Source organism: Leptopilina heterotoma, unplaced genomic scaffold (assembly GCF_015476425.1).
Source record: "Leptopilina heterotoma isolate Lh14 unplaced genomic scaffold, ASM1547642v1 Lhet_70, whole genome shotgun sequence".
Lineage (NCBI taxonomy): Eukaryota > Metazoa > Arthropoda > Insecta > Hymenoptera > Figitidae > Leptopilina > Leptopilina heterotoma.
In genome coordinates this window covers 615192-641022 of record NW_025111162.1, presented here as the reverse complement: position 1 = coordinate 641022, position 25831 = coordinate 615192, and the positions used below count along the sequence as shown (strand labels likewise).

Sequence of the window (25831 nt, the reverse complement as noted above, 5' to 3'; positions counted from 1 at the left end):
ACTCGATGCCATCAACGCCGTACGTTAGAAAAGTAAATTATTATTCCAAACTCGAAAAATATACAAACTTTTCTATCAGGGTAATTAATATCTCATACATGTTAGGAAGAGATATTTTTGTTTTTGTAAGAAAATTTTTTTATAGTGCATAAAATATTGGTATTCGTTTCTAAATATTCTCTGCGTTTAAAGATAAATTGCCAGCAAGGGTTCCATCCTTTAGAATCTCTTTAATCTTAAACTTTGACTTTAGCCGTAAACTTAATTATATATTTGAAGCCTTACTTTGCGCCTAAGATAAAGCCTTGTCTATTTTCAATATCAGCTTTAGGTTTAGTCCTAATTATAGTTTAGCCTTTATTCTAGCCTCACGAGTAGCTTAAGCCATAACTTTGTTAGCTTAAATTTTGTCCATTTTGAATTTTAGCCTCAGTTAAAGGCTGAATTTCAGCATCAATTTTAGTCATAATTTTACTTTTAGCCTTAATTTTTGCCTAAACTTTAGTCATGGTCTTTATTTAAAATTTTCCCTCAGCCTTTAGTTTGCAACTCTTATTTGACTTTGGCCTTAGTATTATTTTTATCTTCAGATAATAATTTTTTATCGGAAAACAAAAAATTACTAAACTTCAATAAAATCTTTTTAGATTTTCGTAATTAATAACTGAACTATCCAAAAAATTGTGTAACCTAGTGGCTATGTAATTTTTTCGACAATTCAATTATTGTGATAAAAAAACGATTAGTTGAGATTTAGCAAAAACAAATCGAAAAGATCTCGTAAAAGATTGATTCAACGAATTCGAGTGATAAATAGCAAACAATTTTCGTCGAATTGTTTTATGAAGATGAATTTTTGCATTAATGATTCTGATCGTACATCTTGAAACAGAAGACTTGTCACCGGAATACACACATAAACAAGAGAGGGATATAAAGTGTGCGCGCGAGTACGCGCAGAGAAAGAGAGTTTCGAGGCAGGCGACCTCGCCGGTTGCGGAAATTAATGAGCCATCGCGAAGACAATTGCCAGTCGTTAGTCACTCCAAGTATCCTGCATGGATCCCGGAGAACCCAAAGAGGAAAGGTGGAACTTAATGGGGAATGAGAAAGGAAAGCAGGTGTTATATAGTCACAGAACAAATCACGCAAATATTATCTGATACATAGAAGACTTTCATTTCAGTAATTACTTCAATTTGTTATACTCATCATCAATTTTCCTTCTCCTTTTACAACAAAAAATATTGTTCTCTAATTGTTCCCGAATCAATCAGTTTAGAAAAATTTTTCTTATAGAAAATTTTATTAAAAGTCTGGGAAAAATTGGATTATTCAAATATTGGAGTAACGAAATAGTAGAAGATATATTATGAAGTAGATGAGAGAAGTTACATGACGCCACAGAAAGAGGCGTTGGTTGTCACCAGCGTCATGTAACTTCATGTTCAAGCTGGAAATTTCTTATTTATAAAACTGAAATTCTTTTAAAAATACTGACTTCGATATTTATTTACTTTGTAATTATTCAATTCTTCCCTCTTTACAAGTTTATTAGATTTCAATTAAAACTTGCGGCATTAAACATAAATTTAAGAATATTTTTTAGGGACCGTACCCATAATACGTCACGCGATTTTTGACCATTTTCGACATCCCCCCTCCCCATGTCATACACTGTTCCATATATTAGCGCCATTTTTCTATAGATCGTCACAAATGTCTTGACCCCCCCCTCTCCCTGTTAGAGATTGAAGCTTAGTTTTAAGTTTAGGACGCCACCGAAAGAGGTGCTGAACGCGGGTAATTTTAAATTTGTATTTAAATTTCAGTTACTTCTCTAACAATTTAGAAATCAAATTTCTCAGAAATTGAAGATTCGTTACTTATTTAAATATTAACACAAATCACTCATCAACTTTTTCTTCAACATTTTGTTGCATTTTGTTCCACTATCAAAAACTACCGTAAGTGAGGCTAAATTCGCTCAATTTTTCAATTCTTTTTTAAATAACTTCGGGAAACGATGAAAATAAACATTGGCACTGAAAATATATAATCTTTAACCCTTTATCTTTCCTATTACTGCATAAAGAAATTGAAATATGTTGCAGAAAATTATTTATAAGCCGTTTTTTTGTGAGCGAATTTACCTTTAAATGATGGGTAAATTCGCTCACCATTATTATTCTGGCAAAATATATTATAATCTGCAAAAATGAAACTAAATATTCTTTAGAATCAATAAAGAAAAAAATTAAGAACTATATTCAAAGTTATTGGAATAAATATTTAATATTGTTTTATCAATAAGTAATTAGATTCAATCATTCAATCAAACGTACTCATAACCATAAAAAAACAAGGTTAAGTTTGACAGTTTAGTGCTTAAACCGTTTTAAATCGTTTAATTTTCAGTTATAAGAGTACTATTATTTCAAAAAATCGAATTATAAATTAAAGTAATTAACATACTTAAAATATCCAGGCCCAAACATCTTTTTTGTAGACTTATTTCCTGAGCGAATTTACACAACAAATTTGAATTTTTTTTTTTAATTGATTTTTTGCAGAATCTGTTTATTGCTTTAATTTTTGTGCTTTATGAATATCATGTTGGAGATACAGGAAATGTAATGTTCAGAAGTATTCAGCTTAAAAATTTTGAAGTAAAGCTTTATTTCCTACTTTTTCATACTACTTGTTCAATATGAAAATTATTCACTTGTGTTTTAAATATAATTTCTACTGAAAGTTACCAATGAATTTGCTGCAAATAAATTTTAAATTAAAGTTTACCATTTATATTAACCAAAACAATTGTAAATCTTAAATATTTCTGTCTAAAAAGTATGTTAATCGAATTTTAAAAAATAGACATCGGTTGAGCGAATTTACCCTACATGAGCGAATTTAGCCTCACTTACGGTATATAAAAAATGAAGTATTTGTAAATTTAGATATATTTTTGAATTTAAAAAATTATTAAATGTTAAATTTCTGATTGTGTTAATTTTTAAATTCGGAAAATTAAATAGACAGGAAGAAGTTTGTTAAATGCCAAATCTAATTTTTATAAAACTTAGTATATAAGGGTTTTTCAGTTTACTCATTATATTACTTTTGAATCAAAGCAGTAGATGTTTTCTATATATATTGGGACTAGGCTTATAAACTAATTTCAATTAAACAAAATCATCTAAAATTATTTTTGTATTTGAATTAATTATGTTTTCTCAGTGAAGTTGCTATCATTTTTTAATAATAAACTATGTTCATTTAATTTCAGCAGCAATTTTTCTTAGCTTGCCCGTCGTTCGTACCGACAATTTCTCACGGTACTGTATTTTAAGATTTATTTATTTTAATTTATTTATTATCCTAGAATTTTTTTTAAATAAAATTATATTTATATTATAAGAAGGTTTAATAATGTAGCGATATAGTATTATGAGAGAGTAAGAGAATGATGTTATTAAAGTATGCGTAAAGGCAGAGTATCGAAAACTATATGTGAGTGCAAAAATCCGGAAAGCCTCGAAAATGCCTTCGGGAACCGACGTAGAAATAAGTAGGGAGAGACGATTGAATTTTATATTTCGTCGTTTTAATAGCTAATGTCTCGTCGCCCTTTGGTCGAGTGAGCGATCTTCGCCACAGCTTATGTATCTCGCCGAGAACTCATAAGGTAAAAGTGTAAAGTTGAATCTATATTGAGTGATCGGTTGTAAAATATTATTTTGTCTTATAGAGTGGCGAATTATTTGGGAAAATCGTTCCGCTTTTGATGGTTGTGATTTGGGAGATTTTTGATGCACAATTGGGATTTTTGCTTGCAAAACCACATTGCTAGAAGAATCACCTGTACGATTTAGCGTTTGCAGTTGTCATTACTCCGGATAAATCTTGGGAACATTGTCATCTAACGTAACCACGGAAATAAACCGTCAATCTCCAACCTGAGATCATACCACAAATCCAGGCGATCGATCTAATTAACCTTTCGAGGGCGGCGAACATCAAATGACATTGGTCCGTATTTTACTGTATTTTTTATAACGTTTGTTCCTCTCTCTTTGATATATGTAAAATTGAATATGTGTGTATAGAATGAATGTGTGTATGATATCTTATTGTATGTGTGTGTATAATATTTTATGTTTATCGTGATACTTCGTTTAATCGAACGTTGAATATTGATAATTGATTATAAAGTGAATAAAACGATATCTCTCTTTGTTAAATAATTTTATAATAATTTTATGTCTATGCTTTTGAATTAATTTGTTCTTTTTGCTTCATTTGCTCGAGTTATTCTAATTGAAATCTTATAATTATTTATGTGACCATTTGTTCGTGATTTTTTTATGTTCGATATTTCTGTAAAAGTAAATTGTATGGTTACAATAATAAATAATAGGGGAAAGTTTAATTTCGTGTCGACTCAAAACTAAATTAACAAACTGATTTTAGTTTCCTGTCGACTTGAAAGTTAATTCAGTTTATTAATTTAGTTTCGAGTCGACATGAATCAGTGAAATTCCCCTGAAGATCAGTTAAAATTTATTTAAATTTCAGTCATATTTTCCTGATTGGTCAATTAAATAATGACTGAAATTTCAAGTAACTTTCTAATTAGCCAAGCAGTGAAAAATGACTGATATTTCAGTGATTTTGAACTGATTTTCAGTGAAAAATGACTGATTCAAATCGCGAGAATAGAGTCACCGATTTTCAGTGAAATTTCACTAATCTTAAGCAGAATTTCACTGATTCAGATTTATAAATACATTTATTTATTTTATAATAATTTTTCCCTTAATGTTTGTATAATATTTTAGTTATTATATACAAAAAATTTATTTTATTTTTTCTTCATTTTTAAAAAATTTATTTGATTAAAATTAGGCCTAATTTTTAAAGATTTTGTTCGTATTACTTCATGTGTAAAAATAATTAATGAATGTTTTTTACACTAAACAAAATTGATCATTTATTTTATATAAGTATTTCTATTTTTTATAAATTATTTTTAATTACACTACCGTCCAAAAGTATCAGGACGATTACATTCGACTCTATGAAAAAACATGCCATCACTTTTTCAATCATATCTCGTAAATAAAAGGTGATAAAAGAAAAACTTAAATACGGTTAGAAAGCTGATTAAATTCTGCGTAAAATAAGCCGTCTTTGAAGTCATTTCGTTAATTATTTTTTAAGTTGTAGAGTGAGAAAGAAATAAAAAAAATTATCAAATTTTCTCATTTTTGTCTCTTGACTTCAACTTTTTCATAAATCTAGAAAAATTTTTCTAAAAACACAGAAATCTTCGTTAGAATTTCAGCTTTAAAATAAGTTTTCGAAAATTAAAAAAGGTTAATCCGTCTTTGATATATCATTAAAAATGTGAAGGCGTGTTTCGACCGATTGGTGCATTGAAATTCAACTGTGACGACTCGATTGTGGCTTCGCGCGGCAGCGAATGAGAGATTTATCTCCAGCAAAAATTCGTCCCTGTTTTCTCTCATTCGCTGCCGCGCGAAGCCAGAATCGAGTTGTCACAGCCTAAGTAGAAATGTCCGGAGTTAGAACGGAGTTAAACACCGGCATGGTACTGACTCAGTACTGACCGTCGGTACTGACTTTCAGAACCCGATCAGTACTGGGAGTATACTGACTCCAAAACCGAATCAGTAATACGTCGGAGTTAAAAAAATATTAAAATCAGTACTGGCAGAAAACTGGCATAACACCAAATCAGTACTGCGAAGGAGTTAAAAAACATACAAGATTTGTTATAATGGCATTAAACCGGCCACTATTAATAACAACATCGTTTGATTTATTAACTATTAAAATATTTTCCAAAATTTTTAAAAACATTATTCATCAACAATAACATCAAACACTTAATTAATATATTATTAATTATTAATTATTTTTACTATTATGTATTATTAATAATAAAATTAAAAAAAAATTTTTTTTTAAATGTATAAATATATACATTTTTTATTATTATTTTAATAAATAAGGGAAGTGTTCCGGTTGTGGGCACCCTTTTGTTTTTGCCTCATAACATTTGTCCATGTGCATATTATTCAAATATATGTGTACGAATTTAAAGCTAGAGGTCTAAGGTGACTGTCAGTGAAGGAATTAAATTGATTCCTTTAAATAAAAAAGTTTTATTAGAAATTTAGTGAAATGGGAATTTTTTGACAAAAAAAATTTTGTACCCGGTTGTGGGCACCATTGAAAAATCCGCTAAAAATGGAAAAATATTAAAGGAAACCAACACAAATAAAGAAGAAATGAAAGTTTCTTTATTTTAAGAGAATTTGCCGGGATAAAGAACAAAAATGATGACACGTTTTCACACTATGCTCATCGCTAACAAAAGCATAATGCTTGCATGTGAAGTAGCTAGTACGCATACCATAACGCACTTCTAATGCACTGAACGACTATATTCATCGCATTTAATGGAGTTTGCGGCTGTCACTTTCCTTGGCAGAAAGTTTAGATAGATGAGACAGTAGTCCTCATCATTGTCAGATGGTAGAGCCTCCTTAACATAAAGGTGCCCACAACCGGGAATGACAGTCATTTTTTAAAAAGACCAACACATTTTGTGATGCAGGATTTTGGTTAAACACGAAGGTAAATCACAAAATATAATGACAACACTGCAAAAAAAAAATTAAACCCTTTTTTTCTGAACGAATCTACATCCATATGTTGCTCTTCGAAAACAATACAAAATTACTTTTTTATTTATTTAATGCAAATTTTCTTTATTATGCTCACAGCTATTACACAAATGCATATATTTGTTTCGTTATCAATACGAAAAGTCCGTATTGTCAACGAACACGACTTGCAATACTTAGTTCAGTAAAGTCTGCTTGCCGTCGAAGTTTACGTAGGGGTGCCCACAACCGGAGGGTGCCCACAACCGGCGCACTTCCCCTAATTAAATAATTTAAAAATAATAAATAAATAATTAAATTAATAATTTGTACCATATTTTTATGCTATACCTATTAATTAATATATAATGAGAATGTCTTGTTAAAATGTATATAAATATGTAAAACATATATTTATAATAATTTTTCTTTAAATAAATATAATATACAGTGAATTCATTATTATAGCACTGTATATATCCTTCCCATAGATCAAAAGGAAGTTTGAGTAAAATCACTTCCAAGCTTGTGTTGCTGTGCGGTTAGTGTATTCGACTTGCGTCCTCGAGGTCTAGGGTTCGATTCCCCGTGCGTGCGATATTTTTCCGTCTTAGTTCTTAGTGTTAAGTGTATAATTCTCAACAGTGTTACATAAAATATAAATTTAAATAATTATAAACAATAATAATAATAATTTAGTAAATAATTAAAATAAATAAGATTGTATCAATTAATGAAAAAAAAAGAAAAATTTTTTTTTAAAACTTATTTCAATAAAAGCAATTTTGCTAATTATTTACATTTTTATTGTTACTCATAAAAGTTTGTTTACTACAGAAATATTAATAATAATTATTAGTATTCAATAAATTACTCCTTTTTCTTTAATACTGACTTAGTGCTGACTGCCAGTAAAAAATCAGTACTGGACAGCGTTACCAGCCAGGGATTTCCCAGTACTGATTTAGTACTGGAGTCAGTACTGCTATACTGGCAGTCAGTACTGGGTCAGTACTATGCCAGTATTACATTTCTCTTGGGAGTTGAATTTCAATGCACCAATCGGTCGAAACACGGCTTCACTTTTTTAATGATGTATCGAAGACGGATTAACCTTTTAAATTTCCGAAGGCTTATTTTAAAGCTGAAATTCTAACGAAGATTTTTGTGTTTTTAGAAAAATTTTATCTAAATTATTCTAGATTTTTGAAAAAGTTAAAGTCAAGAGACAAAAATGAGAAAATTTGATAATTTTTTTTATTTCTTTGTCACTCTACAACTTAAAAAATAATTAACGAAATGACTTCAACGACAGCTTAAGGTACACTCTCACCTCTACTGCCTGCCTGCCTGTGCAGGCAGGCGCCATAAGAGTGAGAGAGAAAAAACATTTAATTTGAATTTTCTGACTCTCTTACTCTTATGTGTTACCATGTCAACCTGCAGGCAGGCAGTAGGAACTGTGCTAGCGCCTTTATTTTACGCAGAATTTAATCAGCTTTCTAACCGTATTTAAGTTTTTTTTGTACCTCCTTTTATTTCCGAGATATGATTGAAAAAGTGATGGCATGTTTTTTCATAGAGTCGAATGTAATCGTCCTGATACTTTTGGACGGTAGTGTATGTGTTAAAAATTAATTTTTCATTACCAAATGCTAAATACCGTTGGCGCGCGCAATTTTCGTCTAGTATACAAAAAATGTGTGGTGCTTCGTGCTAAAAACGTCCCCGTTAGCGATGGCGAACAGCTTGCATAACCATTAGTATTCTTCACGACGGGAAGTAAAGGCGATAAAAACGTGCGAAGAACGGTACACTATTTAAGTAACTAAATCATTCTAATCGTCGAGACTAGTTGCGGGATTAAGATACTCTTGATCGATTTAATCCCACGATCTTATTCGAGATAGGGACAAAATTTACACATTACTATCATAGTGACAGCGAGAGATACATAAAAATAAAGAACATTAAAAGCTGCCTCGCCCAGGTAGAAAAATTTAATGAAAGCCTAGATATATGCTAGCGCCACCACTGGAATTTGCATGGTAGTTTATCTCGCCGACGTCTTCTAGCACCTTGCATGGCGCGAGCACTTTCCGCTAGAATGCAATATAACCTCAAATTTCTGTTGCATAAAGTGTCAAAGGTGTTTGTTTTTATTTTTAAAGTAAAAGGAAATGTTTGCTTGTAGAATATTGTCGTATTTAAAAACAATATATATATATTAAAGGATTGTAAGTATTTATATATTTGTAATTGTATTAAATTTAAACATAAATTAATATTGCATTATAAATTTCTTGTTCATTCGTTAATTTATACACTTATTTATAATAGAATTTTTAGTATATGAATGTTTTATTCAACCTCCAAGAAAATTTTTAAATATATTTTAAGTAATTAATCTAACGATTTATCACCAAGAGTAACAATATAAATACTTTTTGATGGATCAAATATATTATTAATTTTTCTCCATTCGAATTAGAAAACATAACCTCAAACTGAATTTATTTTTTCTTTATTTTTAATTCACCTGACAGAAAAGATTTACTGATTTTAAATAGGAACTTAATTTTTGCAATTTTTATTATTATTATAAAAGAAATTGGTTAATTTCAAAAATTTTAATTTCAATGTTTAACATGTGTAACTATTTTTGACACTGTTACTGTAAAGAAATAAATAATTTTTAATGGAAATTTAATAATAATTTATTCTTAAAATTTCCATATTTGAAAAACAATTTTATACAGCAAATAATGATCAAAATTTTGATTATAGGCTTGGGATTAAGAAAAGGTTGCCGTTTTCTAAATTAAAATCTTACCATAACTTTAAACGAAACGTGTATTAACTCTTCAAATACGTTAAAACTTCATTGTAGGCAGATAATTAGTAAATGTTTTTTATATGTACACGATTTTTTTAATTATATTCGGCAAAAGAAATGACATAGGAATCATTTTTTAATTCGCGAAATAAAGTTTTGGCAGGTGAGGTTATGTTCATTCTAGCACTGCGAGCAGAATGCGAGAAAGGCGCTAGACTAAAAAAGTGTTTCAAATGCTCTCAGCGCCACTACAGCGCAATGGAACGCAAGAGTGGCACCATGCTATAGCGCCACCAAATTTTTCTACTAGGGTCATGAAAATTATATAATTATATAGCGTTATACTTGCAATTTTCTGAAAATAATTACACTACAAAAATTAGCATACTAGAGTGAGTAGAACAAATTTTATTATTATTATATTATTTTCCCGAACAGCATAATATTGCGTGTGTTAATTTGTATTTTGAAAGCATATAAATATCTCTATATTTTACTTTACTGAGAATGTAATAAAAATGGATTTAAAGACCATAGAACTTCAAAGCCGCAAGCTTGCTGCAATATTTCGAGTTATCCAGTGAGTCATTTTTCATTTTAAATAAACTTGATTAAAAAAATTCAAATAATTGAAATCAATTTGATATGTTTAACATCCAAATAAATTTATTTAAACCATTTTTTAAAATAATTTATATTTAAATTAATTTTTTTTAGTGTCAGGTTATGAATATAAAGGATATCCTACAATTTCCGGCATGTGGTTTGTTTTTTCACTTTTTTGAGGGAAAATTTTTGTGTAAAGAAAAAAAGAGAGAGGTCGTCAAAACCAAGTTCTATGGTACATCTTCCAATGAGGGTTTATTTTTGGGGGGGCCATGCCTTTTTTTTCTACCTGCACTATCGCGGCTATAAACGAATCCCTAAGGATTGGTTTATAACACAGATAGGATAAAGTGATTCATTGCGTCAGAAGGGGAACAAAAGTTAAAAACATTAAAAAAAAGAAATTTTCAGCTTTTTCTCTCGTCAGTTTTATGAAAAAAATTTTCGTTTCATTAAAGAGGAAAGAAAATTGTTTGATAAAGTTTTTTGGAAAAAATTATCTTCTTTTTTAAGAGAAAAATTGTAAAAATGATATTAAGTATATATGGGGCAAGTGTTAGAATTTGTTTTAGTTTAGATTTAGTTTAAAAGAGGTTTTTTGAGGTAGAGAAGAAGAAGAAGGAGGAGAATGGAAAGCCGAGCGGAAAGTGAGGGCAGAGGAGTCAAGAGTCAAGAAGATGAACAGAGAGGATAACGCGGGGTTAACGGGGACGCGAGCAGAGAGATTAGGGAGGCGTTGGCCCGGGGGCACCGTGGATAAATCACCCTCTGGTGCTACTTTGCTCGATCTCGTTTCTCCTGGCTTGTCCTTCTCTAACTTTAGTTTCTTCTCTTTTGCACGGCACGACACACTACCTCGAAATAATGGACGAACAAATGTGCTCCGACACATAAGTCTTCCGGCCCATCAATAGAAACGCCGACAACTGCGTTTTCAAGGCTGACTCGTTTTTTTCAGGAGTGGGGGCGGGGGTGGAGAGAAGGCTCTCTATACTATATTGCATTTGTCGCCTCCGCCTCTTTTTATTGCCCTGGAACCATCTAATCCAACAATTCCCAATGTCGATTTCTTCGGTATTCCAACTTTTCTTACGAAAAATTTCCAATTCTCATTTCCACTTTATTCTCCTTGCTTTATTGTGTCAAATACAGATCAGTGGATTTAAGATATATTTTATTGAAAAGAAATTTCCGTTATTTAGTATTTATAGATTTTGACTTGAGATTTGTAATCTATGACCACGAAATGGTTTGAAAAGCAAGTTTCTAGGAAGTTTAATGGATTTTTAGAAAATTTACCGCTGTACGTATACTTTATTTACTATGAGACAGTTTACACGGAAGCCTTAAATATATATGCCTCCGCGTGCATAAACGGATATACCTCCAGGAGCATATATTTGCGCCTGCGCGAACACGTGGTCAAGGCAAACTCTTTCACAACACAGCTGCAGGCAAACACTTTGCGCAGACGCGAGTATATGCTCATGGAGGCATATCCGTTTATGCTCGCGGAGGCTTATATTTAAGGCTTACGGTGTAAACTCCTTCTATACTTTTTTTATGTTTTGTTCGACTTTCGACTCTGAATTTGTTATCTTGACAGATTTCAATTTTTTATAGTGAATTTTACAGCATTTGTTGTATACTTTTCAATTCAAAAACTCTTTTTCAAAACTAAACCTTATTTTTCAATTTTCACAAAGATTACCTATTTTTTAAATTTTTTATCATTTTCATTGCACGGAAAAAAAAGTACGTGAATCCTTCCTTGAAAGTGCTTGACTTTTGGATAGGACACAAAATACAAGGCTGTATTATATACTTTTTATTAGAAAATATAGAAAAGTCCTAGAGTTATTCTAGTAATAGTATGGACAACAGTGTTTTTTAAATTTTAACGAAAAGTCATTTGTTCAGTTTTATAAAGTACGTGAAAGATTAGTTGACTGCGCTTGAAAATTCTGTAGAGCATGCGCAGTGTGCGTTGCGCGATTCTACCCAAGGTAAATGCCAGCTGATCGTCTGTTTCCATTTGTGTTAATTTCAGATGTGAATATACTATTATTTTATGAAAAACAAATAGTGTTAATATATATTTGTCTTCAAGAATTGACTTTCAAAAAAATATTTTTAATTTTGTGTTTCTCACAAAACAGAATGTTATGTACACGGAGAGAAAAATCAAGCGTTTGTAGTAAGACATGGTCTATACTTAAAAAGCACGGCGCTGTTTATACTCGATTTGTAGAAATCTATGCTAAGAGAGTATAGGTCTACTAAAACCCAGGCGCGAGCTGACAGTCAGTTCAGGCTTTACGAAGCTTGATTGAGGGTTGGTCAGTATTGGTCAAAGCTTGGTGGGACAGCGAAAGCAAGGCTGCTTGAGTCCGGAATAGTAACATCGATGTAAACCTGACGCTCAGTCTTTGTTGAAGACTGGCGCTCAATCTTCAATCAATGCTGCGGAAGCCGAAAGCAGGACTGAACAAGACTGCTTCCACTGTTCCCAAATTTACACGCTTCTCACGCGTTCATTCAATATAACGTGAATATATTAATTATTATTAATAATAAACAGTATTGTTATTAATATATATGTATTTACATATTTAATGACAATAAGTTATTATTATAATAATTATATTATTTTCATATAAATATTATATTACTAACAATAAATGTCATTCAACATAATAATATTGAAAAATAATTTTAGCAAAAAAAGACAATTTGTGATAATTGGTACATTTTTTAACTTCATTTTTAACAGACTTTTAATATTATTTACAAACAAGTTCACAAGTTTTTTTTCACAACACTTATTAATTATACAGATTAAATAGTAATTTTATTATTTTATGTAAACGCTTATAATGAAAAAATCCGCTCGCATGTGGGATCGAACTCACGTCCCCCCGCACCAGACGCATTCCGGAAGTCCTTGACGCAACCATACTTAAACCGCATGGCCACTGAGTCTCGATGAGAACTCGGGCAAATCTAATATATTAATGCCAGTGCCGTATATTTTGTTACTTATAAGGGCAAAGTGAAAACTATGACTAAAAATTTTACACATACTAATCCTGAATTATTTTAATTATTAAAAATGAATATTAAATAACTCATAATAAAATTATAATCATTACAAAATTCAACTTTTAAAACATTTTAAAATTAAAAATATTTAATGAATAATTTAATAAACATCGATAAATAATTGATATTTTTTATTATTCAGTAACAAAACTATTAACATTTATTATTAGATATATTAATAATATATTATTTAAATAAATATAATTTGGAATAATAACACAGGCACACAAAAAAATAAAAAAGTCAAAACCCAGAGGTCACATCCCCCTATCCCCATGTTTTTGGGGTCGCTGAAACCGAATAAGACCATGAAAATTTTTTTTCATCGGCCATTTTCCCGCTACCACCCCCTTACACCTGCTCCCGGGGATTGGAATTTCAGTTTAAAAAAAAGTGGAGTAGGGTGTCTATTCCTATGTTTTTTGGGTCGCTAAAACCAAAAAAGACTACCAAAAACAAATTCTTTCCTCCCTTAATCCCCTACAACCCCCTTAACACCCGAAAGGTGGGGGGTCGAAATTCGAATTTTCACGAAAAGTCGATTACGGTGTCTAAACCTACGTTTTTTGGGTCGCCGAAACCAAAAAAGACTACCTAAATCAAATCCTTTCCACCCTCAACATCCTACAACCCCGTGCAATAATTTTTGATAATTAATATTTAATTTTCAATCTCCCAAAAATCGGTTCGTTTTATTTGAAAAAAATTATTACAGGGGGTTGTAGGGGATCGGGGTGGAAAAGATTTGATTTAGGGAATCTTTTTTGGCTTCAGCGATTAAAAAAACGTAGGTTTAGACATCGTAATCGACTTTTCGTGAAAATTCGAATTTCGACCACCCACCTTTCGGGTGTTAAGGGGGTTGTAGGGGGTTAATGGAGGGAAGAATTTGTTTTTGGTAGTCTTTTTTGGTTTTAGCGACCCAAAAAACATAGGAATAGACACCCTACTCCACTTTTTTTAAAACTGAAATTCCAACCCCCGGGAGCAGGTGTAAGGGAGTGGTAGCGGGAAAATGGCCGATGAAAAAAAATTTTCATGGTCATATTCGGTTTCAGCGACCCCAAAAACATGGGGTAAGGGGGGTGTAACCTCTGGGTTTTGACTTTTTTATTTTTTTGTGTGCCTGTGTAATGAATTATAATGTTAAATATTATAATTATTATTAATCAGTTTGATTATGGCTTTCAAGCTGTACGGACGTGTCAACAATCGTTCCGCTTTTCATATAGTATATTTACGTATATTTATATTTTGTGCTAGTCTTGTGAATCTTTTTTCGTATTTTCAATCTTGTTTTTGTTAAATATAAGCCTAAAAAATGGCTACAAACGACGACATAATGAAGTTGCTTTTAGAAATAAAAGTGGACGTTAATAATAGTAAACAATCTTTGTCAACTGTCGCTGCTGATATATCAAGTTTGAAAGAGGTAAATGAAAATTTATCATCGGCTTTGGAAGACTGCATGCACAAATATAAAGTAGTTAAAAACGAAAATCGCCAATTAAAGAGAAGATTGGACCAAACAGAATCGGCTATTCATTATCTTATGAGAAAGGATAAGGAAAAAAATATCGTTATGTTTGGCATCGAGGAAACCGAAAACGAGGATCTCTCAAGTGTAGTGACCAATGTTTTTGATTCAATAGATGTGCATCTCAAGAAGGAGGATATTTGTTCTATTAAAAGACTAGGCATCAATCCTGGATCAAGACCTCTTCTGATTGCATTCAAGGAAGTCCTTTTCAAATCATTGGTATTTAAAAATGTAACGAAATTCAAAGATCGAAAAATTTTCGTTTCTAATGACCTTACAAAGGAGCAGAGAATCGATAACAAAAGAATCCGCGAGTGTCTCTTTGAATATAAACAGAAGCTCGATTCTATAGGAAAAATTTCACACGTTCATAATACAAAATTATTGTGTGAGAATAAATTGTATGACGAACATTCGGCATTGAAATTTATACCGTCTTTAAATTTGGTCGATGACAAGGAGAGAGAAGATGATAGTGACAGCGCGGAATCCATCAAATCGAGTGTTTCAACAATTCCTACCATTACTCGAAAGAGGGGAAGACCTGAGGGGTCAAAAAATAAGTCTTTAAAATTCAAAAAATTAAAAAACTCTAAGAAAAGTTCGTCGATTCCACCTTCAGGTAACTTAAAGGATTTTTTCCAAAAAGAGATAACTGATGTTAAGGAAACAAAAACCACCCCCGAGGCCTGACAATCCAACCACAAGCTGGGCCCTAGGATTCTCTTCTGGAATACAAGAGGAAGGAAAAACATCTCAGAGTTATTGGAAAATTCATCGAATGAAGATATCTTGTGTTTGACGGAAATTTGGTCCACATCTTTGCCAAAATTAAAAATTTGTCATCCAAACTACAAATTGGAGCCTATTTTTTCTCCGGCAACGAAGTGTGAGGGAAGAGGAAGGCCCAAAGGAGGTATGCTCATTTTAATCAACGCGCGAATTTATAATGTTAAAATTTTACATAAAAGTGACTCATTTATTTTTATTTTTATTTCTGACAGGAATTGTAATGTCAGATTTATAGTAGGCCTTTTATATTTTAACCCCACTGATCCTATCTCTAATAATTTGGAAATTTTAAATGATATTTTTGATACTATAAATGAGAATCTTATAGACACGCCTATATTCATTGGTGGGGACATGAACTCTAGAGTTGGCAATTTAAACCAAATTGATAAAGATATAAACTTACTTAATAATAATTTATTTAATGATAGATTAACCTTCGACAAAGAAATAAATAATAGGGGAAATAAATTAGTAGCTTGTTTTGAGAGTTTGGGTATGATTTTAATGAATGGGAGAACCACCGGAGATATACCGGCGACTTATACATTCATGAATGCTATAGGCGGAAAATCGATAATAGATTTGGTTTGGACTAATATGTTCAGTACATTTATGATTAATAATTTAAAAGTAATGAATATGGTGTCTGGGTCTGATCATTTTCCGGTGGCTCTTTCACTTAGTTTTGAGAATGAAGTTATAGTTAATAAAGCAAAATATAAATGGAATGATAATTTTATCTCTGAATATAACAATGCTCTCTCATTGTCTCTAAAATCTTTACAAACTGACGCTGACATTGACTCTCTATCTACGAATTTTGTAAATACTATTAAAAATGTTGCTGATAATTTGGGTATGTTGCATGTTCGGAATAATAGAATTGGCTTCTCTAAAGTATGGTACGATATGGAGTGTTTAGAAAAAAGAAAGTTTTTGAAAAGTAAGTTAAAAGAGTGTAGACTGCAAAATTTTCCTCCAGAGTTGACTAAAGAATATAATAATCTTAGGAGGAGTTACGTAAATTTATTAGAGAAAAAGAAAAAAGTTTATAATGATTATCGCATTGAAATTTTAGCGTCGGCAAAAGATCCGACAACCTTCTGGAAAATTGTTAATAAATCCCGCCGTAAAGCTAACGTAATAAATCTTTTGGACCTGAAATCATGGGCGAAATTTTTTAGTGAATCTTTTCCACAAAGGAGCGCTAATCTCTATATTTTGAACAATTCTGAGTCTTATAATGAATTTGTTGACCCTCCTATAACAAAAGAGGAAGTAATTATTAGTCTCAGAAATTGTAAATTTAATAAGGCACCGGGGCCCGATGGTATAACATATGAATTTCTGAAGGGTCTGCCTGATAATGGAATTGATTATTTGGTAAAATTATTTAATAAAATAATGGATTCACAAAAAGTTCCTGAAGATTGGACAAATATTGATTTAATAATGATTCATAAAAAAGGAGATAAATTTGATCATTTAAATTATAGGCCAATCGCTTTATTAAATTCCACACTTAAGGTTTTCACGCAGATTCTTTCGAAACGTCTTTCCTCATGGATAAATGCGAATAACTTAATGCCTGAATCGCAGTCGGGTTTTCGAGAAAAGCGCTCCTGTTTGGATAATTTATTTACGCTGAATGCTATGATTCAGAATAGAATAAATCTGAAGAAGGGGAAATTATTTGTCTTGTTTATAGACTTTAAAGGCGCATTCCCATCTTTGTCTCACTATCTAATTAAAAAGAAATTGAACAATCTGGGCATTGGCTCGAAATTCATCAGAATACTGATGAGTTTGTATTCTAGGGCATCCGTTTCAGTGAAAGGGAGGGATGGTAACTCCGCTAATGTTGAGGCCACTGAAGGAGTGATGCAGGGTGAAGTTTTGAGTCCTTGGATTTTCAATTTATTTATTTCTGATTTAGATAAATTTTTGATTGATAGAGGGGTAAGGGGAGTTGCTATTAACCATTTAAAAGAAATTCTCACTCAAGCCTACGCAGATGACATAGCCATTCTTGCAGATAATATAATTAAAATGAAAAAAATAATTGAAATTCTCCAAGATTACTGTCAAATTAACAAATTAACAATAAATGTCAAAAAAACAAAAGTCATGGTTTTCCAGAAGGGTGGTCGAGGTCACACTAAAAAATATCCTCCTCTAATATTTGATAAAGAAGAAATTGAAATTGTAAACTCGTACACATACCTAGGAATACCGTTTGCGGAATCTGCTCTCTTTGCATCAGCGACGCAGCAAGCAGTATCTAATTCAAAACTAGCGATTGGTACTACGATCCCTCTTATTAATAATCTTAATCTTCACTCTTGGCGACCTATTGATAGATTTTTTGATAGTCTTATTGCCAGCATATTATTGTATGGAGTTATAATTTGGGGACTTAGGTATTTAGAGGATATAGAAAAAATGCATTTAAATTTTTATAAAAGAGTTCTTAACCTTCCCCGGAATACTCCAAATTATGCGGTTAGAATAGAGACAGGGAGTCATCATATCTCTCTAAGAATATTTAAAATGTTATTAAATTGGTTAGAAAAAATTTATGATATGGAAGTTGAGAGATATCCTAGAATCTGTTTTGAGCGTCTTAAATTTTTGTCGGATTGTAACAAGAGTGAAGAGAAGTATAATTGGGCCTCTCAAGTCAAAAGAATATTTTTTGATAGCATAGGGGAGGAGGAGACCTGGATTAATTTATCACCTGAATTATTAAAATTTTCTAAAAGTAAATTATTGGAAAAATATAAAAACTTCTTATTTAATGAGGATATATTGAGTCTCCAAAAGTCCTCCTCCCTTAAGCTTTATAATCAATTAAATTTATATGACGGTACTCAGCCATACTTATTGGCAAGATTACCATTAGAGATCATGAAGGCATTAGCGCAATATAGATTACTCAATGTTTTTCAATGTAGAATAATAATAAAAAATAAATGTTTTAAACTCTCTAAACAACAAAAATGTAATTGCGAAGATCAGAAACTGATTTCTGATGAATATCATCTCCTTGTTCAATGTAAGGCTTTGGTGGGTATTAGGAATAAATATTTTGTTAATCCTGACGATGAGGAATGTGTGAGAGTGTCTTGGCTAGAGTTGTTAAATGATAGAAATCCTGCTTCGTCTAAGAAAGTGGTATACTATGTTTACGAAATTTTAAGTAACATCTTTTACGAGTAAAATTCTTTTTTTTTTGTATTTAGTTTTTAAGTATTATGTATCAAACTCTTTTGTATGGGTTCTCAAGCAACCCTATAACAAATAAATAATAATAATTATTATTAATTATAATAATATTTATTAATTGAATAATAATTATTTATAATTATATCTAATAATTAATTAAATTAATATTAAAAGTTAACATAATTAATAAAGTTTTTAAATATGATGCAGTGCCAGGAATATTTATTGCACATTTTAATTATTATTTATTAATTATCTATAATAATTTTAAAAACATTTATAAAAAAAAATTTTCCATTTAACTTTTTTTAAATATGAATGTTACAATTATAATAATATATTTATACTAAATAAATATAAATATTCATTTATCAATTGATAATTTAATGTTAATTATTATTATTTGAAACAATTATTATAATTATAATTATTATAATATTATTTAATTAAGTGAACACGGTAATAAATAAAGATAAACTGAATATTGTGTAAAGATTGATTCAAGCTTGAATCAAGATTAGATGTTCGAGCTTCACTCATAAAGATTGACCGAGTCTTGAATCGAGCATGGGACGAGCATTGGGTCCAATGTTGAACCAATATTGAACTAATATTGATGCAGTGATGTAAAGACTGCTTCTACTGTGAGTTACCCACACTGAGCGTTCAAGACTCAATCAACCTTTAATCTATCGTCAGCATTGGTCTTTCGCGCCTGGGAAGAGTATAGGTCCCTACTCTTTTAGCATAGATTTCTACAAATCGAGTATAAACAGCGCCGTGCTTTTTAAGTATAGACCATGTCTTACTACAAACGCTTGATTTTTCTCTCCGTGTAAGTATCAGTTTTCAGTGAAATAGCATGTCTCAGAAGTCGTGAAAAATTTCACCATGTGGTATATAAGAACAATTCGATACGTACTTTTAAGTGTTAAGTGTGTGTTTATATTTAAGTTATACGCGAATATATGTGTGTGTTATAGGTTAGTTCATAAGTGTTGACGAACGTCGAAAAGTGATACAATAATTGTTCTTTGTTTGTGTGATTAATTATCAATATATGTGAATGAATGAGTGAATTTCAGAAAAACTGTGTGAACAAGTGGAAATTATTTTTTTTATTTTACAATTTTTTTGAAAGTCAATGAAATTCTCAAGCAAGGTACTAGAATATTTCATTGACTGCTTTTGAAACTCTCATGGAAAATGACTAGACTGTTTTTAGTATTTTGTGTCGTATCCAAAAGTCAAGTACCAAGTCAATGAAACTTTCACGTACTTTTTTTTCCGTGTGGAAGATGAAATTTTTCACATAAATTATGTAAATTTAAGAAATGGGATAACAATGAGTTTTCAAGAAAATAAAAAACATAAACTTTTTAAACACTTTTTGTTTATTTTATAGAAAACCCACTGTTATCCCATTTTTTAACTTTAGGATAGGTGCGGTCGTTACGCTGTGCAGTTGTTACAAATGAAATATCTCAAAAACAGTTAATTATAAAGATGGGGTTCCAAAGGGAAAAATGTTTACTTTTTATGTACGAACTTACTGCAATATGTTTAAAAATTATATGCAAACTTTACAAGTAAAAAAATAGGCATATTGGTTATTAGAGGCCAAAAGTAAATATTTCTCTGCTTGATATTTTTTAAATAATTAATAGACCTTTATACTTAACAAAATAAATTTTTTAATATGATTTTCTATGGGGATTAAGCTTCAAAAAACTACCTTGGTTGTCCATATTTAGTGTATACTTTTTAATAAAGTGATTTAATGTATAAAATGTACATGTTGTGCAGTTGTTACAAGTGATGATGAGAACGGATATTTTTTCAAAAATTCAGCAGATTCGTTTGAAATGTAAAATATTTGTCAAAAATGTAATTACACTCATTTTTTATGAAATATCTCATGTTTTTTCTAAATTTGACTTAAAAATGAATGAAAAAACAACTTTAAATTTTTTTTTAATTTTTAAATAATATTATTGCTGTTATCTCTATGGAACTGTCACGTACGTGACATACGTCGAGCCAAACATTATGAATAATTAATAAAAGTTGTTATAAAAAAGTATTTGTCTTCAGTTTATAAATGTTATAGATGATTCTTGGTATTGTAACAACCGAAATTCACTTTGTGCAGTTGTTACACGTTGTAAAAAGAAAGGTACTAATTTAGTACCAATTTTGGTACTAAATCGTAATTTGGTTCTATTTTAATACCGAAATCAGCTCTAATTTAGAACCTTTTTTTATAGTGGCAATTTAGACGCTGTCACTCAAATGCTTCTAGTTAATTAAATAATAGATATAAAGCTAAATCAATTATGGCCTTTTAGAACTAGATAATATACCTTTAATTCAATCGTATGACCAAATAAATTGGAGTTAAACTCTAATCACTTTAACTGATTTTATCAAAATTGTAACAACTGCACCTAGTCTCCTCTACATAATTTACATAACAATGTCCCTTAAAATCTAAGTTGTTTTTATTGGTTTAGTTAAGGCGTACTTGCGTTTGCGAAGGCAAAAAATGGGCCCCACATAAATATTTTTTTTTCACAGTCATTTTATTTAAAATATTAAAAACGATTTTTGCACCTTAAAGTACATTATAAAAACTAAAAAAAGAAAAAATTGTTTCGTTTTTTAACCGTTATTTACGATTCGTAGAGTGCCCCAAAAATTGTCGATCTCAAATTTGTAAGAGTTTGCGGTGCCCCGCATAGAGCCTCTCCTGACTGTCTAAAATCAAAAAAACAAAATTTATTCTTTAGTATACATTAATACCTAGTGGACTAACCTGATGAAATTAAAAAAAAGTAAAAAAACGAAAATGCGGTACTTTTAAAGTCAAAAATTCAAAAGATCAAAATCATCATTTCTTAAAAATTGACTTTAAAAGTACCGCATTTTCGTTTTTTTTACTTTTTTTTAATTTCATCAGGTTAGTCCACTAGGTATTAATGTATACTAAAGAATAAATTTTGTTTTTTTGATTTTAGACAGTCAGGAGAGGCTCTATGCGGGGCACCGCAAACTCTTACAAATTTGAGATCGCAATGTTTGGGGCCCTCTACAAATCGTAAATAACGGTTAAAAATCGAAAAAAAAATTTCTTTTTTTGTTTTTATAATGTACTTTAAGGTGCAAAAATCGTTTTTAATATTTTAAATAAAATGACTGTGAAAAAAAATATTAAAGTGGGGCCTATTTTTTGCCTTCGCAAACGCAAGTACGCCTTAACGTGGAATTGTTCACACTGCAAAAAGAGGTGTCTTATTTTGAGACGTTTTTAATGTCTTAGACACCAAAAACGTCTTAATTTAAGACGTTTTTGGTGTCTTAGACACTAAATACGTCTCAAAATAAGACATCTTTGTTTGAAGTGCAATAATAAACATTTATACTCTATCAATAGTGACTGATTATAAATTGTGTTTAGATTTTCTTGCAAATGATAACCTTTAAATAAAAAATGTATAAAACAAAATATTACCAGGTTATGAAAAAAAATACAGAGTGGAGAACCAAGGAGAAAGAGGTTCTTTTATAAGGACCAACGCAACGGGAGAATAGTTAGCTTTGCACGGAGGTATCGATTTACTTAAATCAAATCATCCTTTTACTTAATTAAAACAAATTGATGAAGTTGAAGCTGGCACCCAGTTATCAGCAACCAGTTAATTTTTAAAAATTTTGTGTAAGCAATAAAACAAAAGAAAACTAACGTCAGGCGCTCAACTGGCTCTAAAGGAATGCAAACAATTCAATTAATATTCAATAATAAAATTAAATATCATTAGCAAATACAAATAATACATAATTATTATTTATATAATTATATTATTATATAAATAATAAATAATTGTAGTTTGAAAGAAATATTAATATTATAATAATATAAATAAATAATTTTATTTTTTTCAAGATAAAAAAAGTTTAAAAATATAGAAAACATTTCCATTTTTTTCCTTGACTAACAATAAATGGTGAACTATTTTTTCTTATGCTTCTGGGAGCAAAATAAAGTACAAAAGCATATTTAGCAAAAATTAGAAATTTAAAAAAAATTTTATAAAAATTTTTTTCAGAAAAAATAAAATTTTTGCTATCCAATGTTCGCGTCTTCTAACCAAAAATAATTTATCTACTTTATTCTTCTCCTAGAAGTATAAAAAATAGTGCACCACTTATTTTAGTCCAATTTATTTCAGAAAAAATTGATTTTTTGCTATTCAAAGTTCGCGTCTTCTAACCAAACATGATTTTTCTACTTTATTCTACTCCCAGAAGTATAAGAAAAAATAGTGCACCACTTATTTTTAGTCAAGGAAAAAATTAAAAAAAAAAATTTTTTTTAATTTTTTTCAGAAAAAATTGATTTTTTGCTATTCAAAGTTCGCGTCTTCTAACCAAACATGACTTTTCTACTTTATTCTACTCCCAGAAGTAAAAAAAAAATAGTGCACCACTTATTTTTAGTCAAGGAAAAAATTGGAAATTTTTTAAAAAAATTTTCCAGTTTTTTTTAGAAAAAATTGATTTTTTGCTACTCAAAATTCGCGTCTTCTAACCAAGCATAACTTTTCTACATTATTTTACTTTCAAAAGTATAAGCAAAAATAGTGCACCACTTATTTTTAGTCAAGGAAACAATTGGAAATTTTTTAAAAAAATTTTTTCAGTTTTTTTTAGAAAAAGTTGATTTTTTGCTATTTAAATTTCGCGTCTTCTAACCAAACATGATTTTTCTACTTTATACTACACCCAGAAGTATAAAAAAAAATAGTGCACAACTTATTTTTAGTCGAGGAAAAAATTGGAAATTTTTTAAAAAAATTTTTCCAGTTTTTTTTAGAAAAAATTGATTTATTGCTACTCAAAGTTCGCGTCGTCTAACCAAACATGATTTTTCTACTTTATACTACTCCTAAAAGTATAAGGTAAAATACTGCACCCCTTATTTTTAGTCAAGGAAAAAATTGGAAATTTAAAAAAAAAATTTTTTAATTTTTTTCAGAAAAAATTGATTTTTGCTAATCAAAGTTCGCGTCTTCTAGCCAAACATGATTTTTCTACTTTATACTACTCTCAGAAGTATAAGAAAAAAAGTGCACCACTTATTTTTAGTAAAGGAAAAAATTGGAAATTTTTTAAAAAGATTTTTCCAGCTTTTTTTAGAGAAAATTGATTTTTTGCTATTCAAAGTTCTTCTCTTCTAGCCAAACATGATTTTTCTACTTTATACTACTTTCAGAAGTATAAGAAAAAATAGTGCACCACTTATTTTTAGTCAAGGAAAAAATTGGAAATTTTTTAAAAAGATTTTTCCAGTTTTTTTTAGAAAAAATTGATCTTTTGCTACTCAAAGTTCGCGTCTTCTAACCAAACATGACTTTTCTGACCTTATTCTACTCCCAGAAGTATAAGAAAAAATAGTACACCACTTGTTTTTAGTTAAGGAAAAAATTAGGAATTTTAAAAAAAAATTTTTTCCAATTTGTTTCAGAACAAAATGATTTTTTGCTATTTAAAGAAGGCGTCATCTAACCAACCATGATTTTTCTACTTTATTTCACTCCCAGAAGTATAAGAAAAAATAGTGCACCACTTATTTTTAGTCGAGGAAAAAAATGGAAATTTTTTTAAAAAATTTTTCCAGTTTTTTTCAGAAAAAATTAAGTTTTTGCTACTCAAAATTGGCGTCTTCTAACCAAGCATGATTTTTTTACTTTATTCTACTCCTAGAAGTATAAGAAAAAATAGTACACCACTTATTTTTAGTCAAGTAAAAAATTAGAAATTTAATAAAAAATTTTTTTAAATTTTTTTCAGAAAAAATTGATTTTTTGATATTCAAAGTTCGCGTCTTCTAACCAAACATGATTTTTCTGCTTTATACTACTCCCAGAAGTATAAGAAAAAATAGTGCACCACTTATTTTTAGTCAAGGAAAAAGTTAGACATTTTTTAAAAAAAATTTTCCTGTTTTTTTCAGAAAAAATTGATTTTTTGCTATTTAAAGTTCGCGTCTTCTAACCAAACATGATTTTTTTCTTTATTCTACTCCTAGAAGTATAAGATAAAATAGTACAACACTTATTTTTAGTCAGGGAAAAAATTAAAAATTTTTTAAAAAAATTTTTCCAGTTTTTTTCAAAAAAAATTGATTTTTTGCTATTCAAAGTTCGCGTCTTCTAACCAAACATGATTTTTCTACTTTATACTACGGCTAGAAGTATATGGTAAAATAGTGCACCACTTATTTTCAGTCAAGGAAAAATTGGAAATTTTTTTTAAAAATTTTTCCAGTTTTTTTAAGAAAAAATTGATTTTTTGCTATTCAAAGTTCTCGACTTCTAACTATACATGACTTTTCTACTTTATTCTACTCCTAAAAGTATAAGAAAAAATAGTACACCACTTATTTTTAGTCAAGGAAAAAATTAAAAATTTTTTAAAAAAATTTTTCCAGTTTTTTTTTTTAGAAAAAATTGATTTTTTGCTACTCAAAGTTCGCGTCTTCTAATTAAACATGATTTTTTTACTTTATACTACTCCTAGAAGTATAAGATAAAATAGTACACCACTTAATTTTAGACAAGGAAAAAATTTTTCCAGTTTTTTTCAGAAAAAAATGATTTTTTGCTATTCAAAGTTCGCGTCTTCTAACCAAACATGATTTTTCTACTTTATTCTACTCCTAGAAGCTTAGGAAAAATTAGTGCACCACTTATTTTAAGTCAAGGGAAAAATTAGAACTTTTTAAAAAAAATTTTTTCAATTTTTTTCAGAAAAAATTTAATTTTTTGCTATTCAAAGTTCGCGTCTTCTAACCAAACATGATTTTTCTACTCTATTCTACTTTTAGAAGCATATAAAAAATAGTGCAGCACTTATTTTTAGTCAAGGGAAAAATTAGAAATTTTTGAAAAAAATTTTTCAAATTTTTTTCAGAAAAAGTTGATTTTTTGCTTTTCAAAGTTCGTGTCTTCCAAACAAACATGATTTTTCTAC

General features: G+C 29.8%; 1 protein-coding gene across 2 annotated transcripts in view; it reads left to right on the top strand.

Moving 5' to 3' along the window:
• The first annotated feature begins 3584 nt into the window (after window positions 1-3584).
• Window positions 3585-25831, top strand: part of LOC122510539 — a 253126-nt gene continuing 230879 nt past the window's right edge. For both annotated transcript variants that reach the window (XM_043625284.1, XM_043625278.1), the window contains exons 1-2: window positions 3585-3688; window positions 3752-4032. The gene's annotated coding sequence lies outside the window, so the exon portion shown is untranslated. The remainder of the gene's footprint in view (window positions 3689-3751; window positions 4033-25831) is intronic.